This window comes from Orycteropus afer, unplaced genomic scaffold (assembly GCF_000298275.1).
Source record: "Orycteropus afer afer isolate SDZICR_OR568_19922 unplaced genomic scaffold, OryAfe1.0 scaffold00101, whole genome shotgun sequence".
Lineage (NCBI taxonomy): Eukaryota > Metazoa > Chordata > Mammalia > Tubulidentata > Orycteropodidae > Orycteropus > Orycteropus afer.
This window is the reverse complement of record NW_006921688.1, coordinates 100,777-110,888: the sequence shown is the minus strand read 5'-3', so window position 1 is coordinate 110,888 and position 10,112 is coordinate 100,777. Positions and strand designations below refer to the sequence as shown.

The 10,112-nt window shown below is 38.9% G+C and overlaps 1 non-coding gene and 1 pseudogene across 1 annotated transcript; both read right to left on the bottom strand.

The window, feature by feature from the left end:
* Positions 1–10,112, bottom strand: part of LOC103199007 — a 95,412-nt pseudogene that overhangs the window by 46,572 nt on the left and 38,728 nt on the right.
* Positions 3,742–3,848, bottom strand: LOC122150186. The gene has a single exon (XR_006163529.1). It is a non-coding gene; the product is annotated as a U6 spliceosomal RNA (small nuclear RNA).

Genomic DNA, 10,112 nt, shown 5'->3' with positions numbered 1-10,112 from the left:
GTTTAATAAAACATTCTAATTGATGGTTAAGTCAATGTTCTGTCTCAGCTGCGGCCTGCCTTTACCCTTATCTCAAGGTAACAAGTTTTACACTTTTAGAATTTACAAAGAGTTAACAGGAATAAAGTGAAAATTTCAGTGAATGGTGTTTAATTTGTGGGAGTCAGGAAATCATAACTGAGACTTGATTAACTGGTGTTTTCTTCACCTCGGTTATAGAGTTATGACCTAGCTGCAGGCTCCATCTTAACCTTGTCAATTCTAATCCTATTTCCTAGGCTCCAGGGAATAGTTTAAGGCGACATTCTTTTCAACCTAAGCTAATTAAACATGATTTCCAGACACCTTCAACAAACAATGTCTCATCCTAGCTAGAAATCCTTGCTCTTGCTGTCTTTGTGTTACAAGTAGTTAAACTTTTGCAGAGGCTGAATTGACTCTTTAGAACAGTAGAAATTAAATTTTCAGTTTAATTTAGAAAGGAGTTTTAATTTAGACTTGGGGTCACCTCATGTCAGCTATGCCAGTACCCAAGTTTTAAGGTTCACATATCCAGTTCAAACCACCAATTTCTGGCTAGTAGTTGAATGCTTAACTGTTCATGCCATCTGGGGAATACTATCTTATTAGTGGCCTTTCTGTATTACTGTGTTCTTATCACTGCCACTTTTTTTGTTTCGTTTTCTTACCAGCACCTCCAAGAATCTGTGAACTTTCTCTCCAGGAGGATACCCATATATTCATAAGGTATTTTATGGGGTTCAAAGATATCCCAAAACCCACAAATAAACCTTTTTCTCAGGTTAAGTTCGTTCAGGAGCCAAGACATTAACATATAAAGATATCATCACGGGAGTCACCTGAGTACTCACAGTGCTCTATGGCATTCTATTTGGGAGAAAGAATACAATAGATCTAGAAGACAGGGTGATGCAGACCTGGCAGGGCTTCTTTCTGTTGTACCTGAGGTTGCCATGAGGGTACTAAGGGGAGTGGCTGTCTCTAAAGTTAAGTGACAAAGAGTTGGATCTCGGATGACCACTCACAAATTTTTAAGACCCCAGACACTACTCACTAAAGTAGGATGTAGAACATTATCTTTATGAACTACGTTGTGCCAAGTGGCATAGATGGGCCATGAACCTATCCTTTGCTTTCAAGCCCATGAGGTGTTTGGGTTGAATAAGTTTCCATGACTGTGCCCCTTGTGTGCTCTGTTGTCTATATTAATATACATGCAGCATCTACAACTATATTTAGAAATAGCCACAACCAAACCTGTATTTGCACGTGGGTGTGTTCTCCCTTACACCTTCCCACACCTTTTTAGCATATGTAGTTCTGGTGGTGTAGTGCCTAAGGCATGTGATTGCTAATCAGAAGGCTGAAGGTTCAAACCCACCAGCCACTCCTCAGAAGGAAGGTTGGGCTATCTACTTCTGTAGTGATACTGCCTCGGAAACCCAAGGAGGGGTCGCTGTGAGTTGGTTTCAACTCAACAGCAGTGAGTAGTATCTATTCATAAATTATTGCTTGTTAATACTATTGTTGTAGCATTGTCTATGTTATAGTAATTACTGCAGTTGCTCCTTATACAAATGGCCTGACAGCAGTGTCACCTGACCTCCTCTAACCACCAATGGAGGGAGAATCATTATCAGCATCAGCAGCCCAAGGCTAATTCCTATAGGGTGGAGGACAGACACAACTGTCTCTCCAACCCTTTTACTAATTCTGACTCCAGCAATCCTTCCCTTGGCACTCTACTTGTCAGCTGCATTTGATAGTTTGTTGTAATGGCTACACAGAACTTACAGACCATACTCATGGGATTTATTAGGGAAGTAACAGGTTACAATTCAAGTTCTGGAACGCTCATACAGTTCTTTAATCAGGATAGCCTCTTTTCAACCATACTCATGGACAGTCCTCTCTCTGGCCCATGGCCCCTCAGCCCGGCCTCTGTCCTGCTCAGGCAAATATTACAAAGCTCTTTTAGCTCTGCTAATAAGTTCCCAAGGGCATCTCACTCCAGCAGTAAGCCTCGGCCAGAAGGTATTCAGCTGTCTCCTTCCATAGATCAGTGAGACTAGCTCTGCTGCCAAAGCCCAAAGACACTCCATCCTACCAACCACCTCCTGCCCAAAGACGCTCAGCTCTCTCACTCCATGGTCAGTACACCCACCACCCCATCTCTTGCTGGCCTCTTGATTTGGCTGCCTCTGCAGCCGCTGGTTCTCTGCCATCACTTCTTGCTATCTTGCATGGTCTCCAGTGTTATACCTCTCTCTCTCTTTCTCTGTCTCTCTGTCTCCTGGGTCCAGGAGGTTCCCAGTGCAGTGACTCCTTGGGTTCCAAGGATGCCCTCTGCTCTCATCTTTCCTTCTTTGTGGTAGTGAGGTCCCCCCCTGTCCTTTGGGAATGGCTCTCTTTTAAGCCTAGTGGGATATCAAAACTGACCAATCTTCTTGATAGAGCTCCATACACATTATTTGCATGGTCCCAGCCCCACAATGGTGCCATGTATCTTATTTACATTATTAAAAAACTATCCAATCCCATTGGTGGGTCACAAGTAGCTCATTTGCATAGTCTCACTCAGTCATTTGCTGGGAGTTGCAAAGATTATGATTAGAAGAGTTGTGTTAAGTAATTTACTGTACCACACCCTTTATTCTTGTGTTCCTCTCAGTATCTTACTTTGTTTTGGCCATGTCATGCTGACTGCCCCCATATTGTGTATTGCCTTTTTTTTTCACTGTTATTAACATGTGTCTTCTATTGAGTTAATAATTCTCCCTCCCTCTTTCACCCATCCCTCATAACCATCAAGGAATATTGTGTTTGTTGTTTGTTTCTTCTATGTGAAAACATTTGTTTGTTTGTTTGTTAGATCTAATACTGGTCTTATGCAATATTTGTACTTTTGTGATTGACTTATTTCCCTCAGCATAAAGTCCTCAGATCATCCATGTTATGAAATGTTTCATGGATTTGTCATTATTCTTTATGATTGCATATTATTCTATTGTGTATATGTACCACAATTTGTTTATTCATTCATCCATTGATGGACACTTAGGTTGTTTTCATCTTTTTACTATTGTGAATAGTGCTGCAATGAACATGGGTGTGCATATGTCTATTTGTGTCACAGCTCTTATTTCTTTACGGTATATACTAGGAGTGGGATTGCTGGATCGTATGTTGTTGCATGTTGTTGAGTTGGCTCCAACTCATAGAACCCTATGTTCAACAGAATGAAATGCTGTCTGGTCATGAATCATTCTCACAATCCTTGCCATACCTCATCCCCATTGTTGTAGCCACTATGTACAATGTTTCAGGGCTATTCATAAAGTTTTCCAGTACTATATCAGACAGTGTTTCACTGCTATACATAAGTTTTCACTGGCCAAATCTTTGAGAAGCAGATGACCTCTTCATTCTTCTGAGTCTGTCTTAGTCTGGAAGCTCTGCTGAAACCTGTCCAATATGGATGACCCTGCTCATATTTGAAATATCAGTGGCATAGCCTCCAGCCTAACAGCAACATGCTAGCTACCAAAGTGATATGACAAACTGATAGTATATATATTCCTAGCTTTTTAAGGAAGTACTGCACCATTTTCAATAGTGGTTGTACTATTTTACATTCCCACTAGCAGTGTATAAGAGTTCCAACTCCCCATAAACTTCACCAACATTTGTTATTTTCTGTTTTGCTTTTTTTAAAAAATTGAAAATATGGAACACTTCATGAATTTACATGTCATCGTTGCAAAGGGACCATGCTCATCTTCTCAGTATCTTTCCAATTTTAGTATATGTGATGCTGAAGCGAGCACAAGAATTAAATTTACATATATATTTATTTCCTTTCACAATGCCTATAAATTGCTGTTCTGGTTACCTAGTGCCACTCTGACAAGAATATACCACAAATGGGATGCTTGAACCAACAGGAGTTTATTCTCTCACAGTTTGGAGGCTTTAAGTCCAAGATCAAAATGTCAGGCTCTAGGGGCTGTGTGAAAGCCCCTCAACCTTGGGCTTTAGCTCTGCCTCCTGCTCCCAGCCCACTGAAGCTAGAGGCATCTCTTCACTCAAACAGCTACTGTTTGTTGAAGCTAACAAGCCCAAGGTCAACAAATAAAATAGCACAATCCTAATCTTACGAACCACATGGCAGGCCATTAATTCAAGTCTATTATAAGTCCCAAGGTCAGCAGAGCATAGTAGGCTGCTGAACAATGACACGGCTACATACAGGGTCCAAGCATGCCATAAGCTAGAGACCACAGTCCCACATATATAAGCTGTCAGTCCCACAGCTACTGCTTATATACAGGAAGCAGACCATATTCTCATAGCAAACCCCAGCTGCTTGTGGTAGATCCAACCATGGAGTTGATTGCCAGTCTCCTCATTACCACCAGCTGCCCAGACACTCAACCAGGCCTAGCCAAGTTGACACACAACTTTAACCACCACAATTGCCATGTAAATAGTAGAAAACCAAAAGATGTGTAAAGATTATTTTCTGATTTTTATGTAGATAGGTAGGGGGAATAAGAAACATTGTAGACCTTAATAGAAAAAAAAGCGGAAAAAAAAAGTTTGCTTTACATTGAGGATAGTAAGGGGTTGTTTCATAATTCCAAATAGCAGTATGCTAAAAAATATAAAACAACATTTCCATAATTTATTATTTAAAAAAAAAAAAAAAAGAATTAGGGAAATCTGGTGGCATAGTGCCTAAGGCATTTGACTGCTAACCAGAAGGATTTTATCACTCTTCTGATTGAATGCAAACATACTCAAAGTATAAGGTCCTAATTGCCTCTAAAGTTAGATTTTTGGCTTCTTCCTTTAAAATAACATTAAGCACTAGAATTATTAATGTTCAGTGATTCTTACTGACTTAGAAGTGCACAGAAGCAAAGAGAAAGTTAAGCTAGCACAACAGCACTATCTGTATTAGTCTGGCTTCTAATCTCCGCAAATCTGTATTTCATTCTGAAACTCATTTTGTGTCTACAATATTTCAGATAAAACAAATCCTTTTTAAAAATTGATCTTTAATTTAAGGTTGTGTCCTTTTAACTTGAGAAAGATAATATTTTCACTCCTCTGAGAATATTTTCCTTTCTGGGCCCTGGACAATATCATTGCATTCATTTTGAAAAGAAAAAATATTTTATCTGATACTTGAGTACATGCATGTATTCATGGAATTCAATATTCTAGGTAAGAAAAGACCAGGAGGATACAATAGGAAAGCATACATGTGTGTGTGTGTGTGTGTGTGTGTGTAAATTTGGTGTTGCTGGGTGCTGTCAGTTCCGACCCATAGCAAAACCCATGCAACACAGTATGACTGCTTGCCTTTAAGAAAGCAGATTACCAGGTATTTCTCCCATGGAACTGCTGGTTGGTTTTGAACCACCAACCTTCAGTGAGCAGCTGAGTACCTATACCCTGAGTAACTATTGTGCCACCAGGGCTCTATAAACACACACACACACATGTGGGTATTTTGTATGTACACATACAGATATACATACATATGTGTATCTATGTATATACAAAGGAGCTCTGGTAGTGCTGTTAAAAGCATTCAGTTGCTAACCTAAAAGTTGGTGGTGTGAACCCACCAGCCACTCCATGGGAGAAAGATGAGGCAGTCTGCTTCTGTGAAGATTTACAGCCTTGAAAACCCTATGGGGCAATTCTACTCTGCCCTATAGGTTCACTATGAGTTGGAATTGACTTGATGATGGCAGTGGGTTTAGTTTTGCTTTTTATATGTATACATACACACTAATACACATCCATTTCAATTATTATGAAACATATCAAATATGCATAAAGGTAGAGAGAATAGAATAACTACCCTCCATTCACACAGCAGCTAGATTCAACAGGGGTCACATTTTTCTATACTTGCTTTCTATTTTCTATTTTTTCCAGAACACTTTAAGATATGTCGTAAATGTTTTATTTCATCTGTAAGTGCTTCAGTGTACATCTCTAAAAACATATGGATATTTACTTCCATAACCACAATGCCATTATCACCTCTAACACAGTTAGTAATAATGTTTGCTATGATGCAATATCCAGCACATTTTCAAATTTTTTCAAGTATCTAAACTGTGGGGGGGTGGTTTGGATAGATTTATACATTTCATTCAATTGCAATGATTTAAGTGACATTAAGACATTCTCATTTAAACATTTAATCCAGAGCAATATCCTCTACCTGCTTTATATTCCATGTTATAAACTTGTTGAAAAAATTAAGTCAGTTTCCTACAGAATGTCTCACAGTTTGGATTCGTCATTTTGCTTTTCCAAGGTTGTACTTAATTTCTCACACTGTCCTCCATAATTCCTGAAAACTAGCTAGAGGCTTGATTAAACTCAGGTATGTTACTTGCTATGCAAAAAATAAATGATATTTGTAGTGGATTAAATTGTGTCCCCCCAAAAGATATGTTGGCATCCTAACTCCTGTACATGTGAATGTGATGTTTTTTGGGGAAATGAACTCTTTCTTTGAAAGGAAGTCTTTGGGAATATTATTAGTTATTTCATACCAGAGTAGTGTGGGTCCTGATCCTAATCCTTTCTGAGTGGTGTCTTATAAAAGGAGAGAATAGACGTGGTCACAGAGTCACACAGAGGAGTAAGGCACCGCTTGAGGATGGAGGCACATGCATCAGTAAGAAGCAAGGGAACACCAATGATTGTCGGTCACACCAGCAGCCAGGAGAGAGTTATGGAAGTTCTCCTCAAAGCCCTCAGCAGGAATGACGGCCCAAACTCTGAATTTGGACTTCCAGACTCTAGAACTAAGAGGAAATAAATGTCTGTTCTTTAAAGCCACTCGCTTTATGGTATTTCATTCTTGTAGCCCTAGGAAACCAAGACAGTGTTTTAAGCATCTTTTCCTTTAGCAAAATACTTTAATAAAAGTCCAGATATAATCCTAGTCCTGCTGGTTGTATGCTCAAATACCCAGCATATGCAAAATGCTTTCTGGTACGTTCATCTTTTGCAGAAGTTCCTTCTGAATAAATACAAGGATTTGGAACACTGTGGCACTGCCAGCTACAGAGCATTCATGGACAAACTCTGAAGGTCTGAAAAGTCCTTATGTAAAAGTTATCAGCCCTGAATAGCTGGGATGTAAGAACCAAACTCCTAGAAAATATTAGAAGTAATGAAGTATATCAATTTCCCAGGGCTTCCATATCACACACTGGGTGGCCTAAAACAATAAAGTTATTCTTTCACAGTTACACAGGCTGGAAGTCTGAAATCAAGGTGTCGGCAGGGCCATGCTCTCTCTGAAGGCTCTAGGAGAGGATCTTCCTAGGTTTGGGTGGAGCCAGGAATCCTTGGAGTTCCTTGGCATTGGCAGCATACCTCCAATTTCTTCCTCAGTTTTCACATGACCACCTTCCTTCTGTGTGTATCTCTGTGTCCCCTGGCCTCTGAGTCTCTGTGTCTTTGTTTTTGCTTCTTATAAGGACACTGTTTTTTAGATCAGGGCCCACCCAAATCCAACATGATGTCATCTTAATTAATTACATTTGCACAAAACATTTACGAAATGAGGGCATATTCTGAGATTTCAGATGAAATGAATTTGGGGAGGATGTTATTCAGGTCCTAAGGTATTTGACTGCTAACCAGAAGGCTGAAGGTTCAAACTCACCAGCCACTCTTCAGAAGGAATACTGGGTATCTATTTCCATAGAAATAATGCCTCAGAAACCCAAGAAGGGGTCACTATGAGTCAGAAAACAACTTGACAGCAGTGAATATGGTTGTTTTGGTTTTTATTATTTAAGGCTAACACTTACTCACTTATTTGTAGTTTGGCTGCTCTTTGCAAGTCTTAATAACTTTAATTCTTTAGAGTTTGCTAAATAAAGTAGGTTCTTTGGAAAGCACATTCAGTTAAAAGAATTATTCATTCACTTAGTCAGCCAAGTGTTCATTCATTAAAAATCCTTGAATGTCCACTTGGTGCCACGCAATGGATCAAAGACAAAAAAATCTTTAAAATGTTTTTCAATTCAGTTAAAAGTATTCAGTGTTTAGTGTGTGTGTGTGTTATATATTTTACAAAGAGACTGAGTGAGGCTTTACTAGAATACACAGAAGAGTGAGACATAGCTCAAAGCCCTCCAATGTCATAATGTAGCAGTGGGGACAAGCATACACAACTATGTCACTCAATAAGGTTATGCTGGAAGAGACGGGTAAACAGAGACGCCCAAGATTGTTTCTAACTGAAAACTCTGGACCTTTCAATTGGTTAAGATCCACTTTGGACTGCCATATAATGTTAGAAGTAAATGAGTTAATAAATGCTTGTTTTGTTTTTTATTGTTGTTGTTTTTCTTATGTCTTAAAAAGTTTGATTTGGAGTTCCGGTAAGATAGCAGAATAGGCATACAAACTACACAGACCCTCTTCAACTAAGAAAATGTGAACCAAAGAACAGATACAGAAAATAATCCTGGAGTCCTGAGCTTTGAAAGAAAGGATACAGAAGTGGACTAAACTCCAAATAGTAGAAGAATCTGCATGAAAACACCAAAAAAGGAGACATGGAGCTGCAGTTTGTCAGCAATCCTGACGGCACAGCTTGGATATTGCCAAGTGGTGTTAGGACCTAAGAATTAACTTAAAAATTAGCCCTGCTAGCCAAGAGCTGCATGGAGGACTGCACTGGTGGCTGGTGAATAAAAGGAGACACACGAAGAGGGAGAGAGTTTGAGCTGTGGACTTTTGCCTCGCTGGACGGTGCAGCCATTTTGAATGTTTACAAGCAGTTCAACCATTTTTTTTTTCAATTGTGCTTTAGGTGCAAGTTTACAGAGCAGAGTTTGTTTTACATTCAACATTTTGTGTGCATTTGATTTCACTAACCAATTGTCATCCCCAACTTTACCCATCTCCTCACCTCTCTTCCCAGTAAAAAATTTTACTTCTGAATAAAATTTCCATTTTGGATATTTAAAGTGACAGCCTTCTCTCAGATTCCAGGTGCCTAAGAATAAGTTCCCCTTGCCAGGAACCACAAGGATATTCCAGATGTGAATGACTTAGAAAGGTTCTAATTTACAGCTTTTCCACTCTTCCCTGTTCCTGGTTCCCCCCCCCCCTTTTTTTTTCTTTCTCATGGTTAACTTCATTCCTTGTTTTTCTTTATGAAGTTTTCTAATTTTTCCCTCATTATTCTCCTATTTTACCTTTTTTCTCTTATTGCCCCCTCCCCAGATATTGTGGGGTTTATTATTATTTTTTTAATTGTTATTCTTGTTTTTCTTTCTTTTCTTCTTCTTCTTTTTTTTTTTTTTGGTGATTGTTCTAGTGTATTTGTATAGTGTGTTTTTTGTCTGCTTGCTTTTACTTTTTTGATGGTTTTTTGATCTTTGTTTTTGTCTAACGAAGTAGGAGACAGCAGCTGTGCCCATATGATGCAACCACACCCACACCTCCTGCAGCTCAACTTACTGAGTGAGAGCCACCACTTCCTTGTCCACCAACTGGCCAAAAATAAATGATCACCAAGAAGAGCCTGACTCACACTTAACTGCTCTTCACAAACAGCAGAGATCTAAATACAACAATTTCACAATGTCTCAAAGACAACAGACCATCACTGCCCATACAAAGAAGCAAGATAAAGTGGTAGAAACAAGAAAGCAAGATACAGACCCAGAACACATCCTTGAGGAAGAAGTAGTATTAGAAATCCCTGATAAGGAATTCAAAAGAATTATATTTAGGTACCTTCAAAGGACTGAGAGATATATCAAGGAAAAAACTGACAAAATTAAGGAAAACACAGACAAAACCCTACAACAATTCTGGAAGAAAATACAAGAACAAATGACAAAATGAATGAAAATTAGAAATGACACAAAATCTGCAGGTAGAAATCCAGAAGATTAATACTAAATTCTCAGAAATAGATAACATATCAAAAGGGCAAAAGGAGTAGAATCAAATCAATGGAAAACAGAATTAAGGAGATTGAAGAAAAATACCTGAATACTTCTTTGGAAAGGGATCAATCAGAAAAAAGA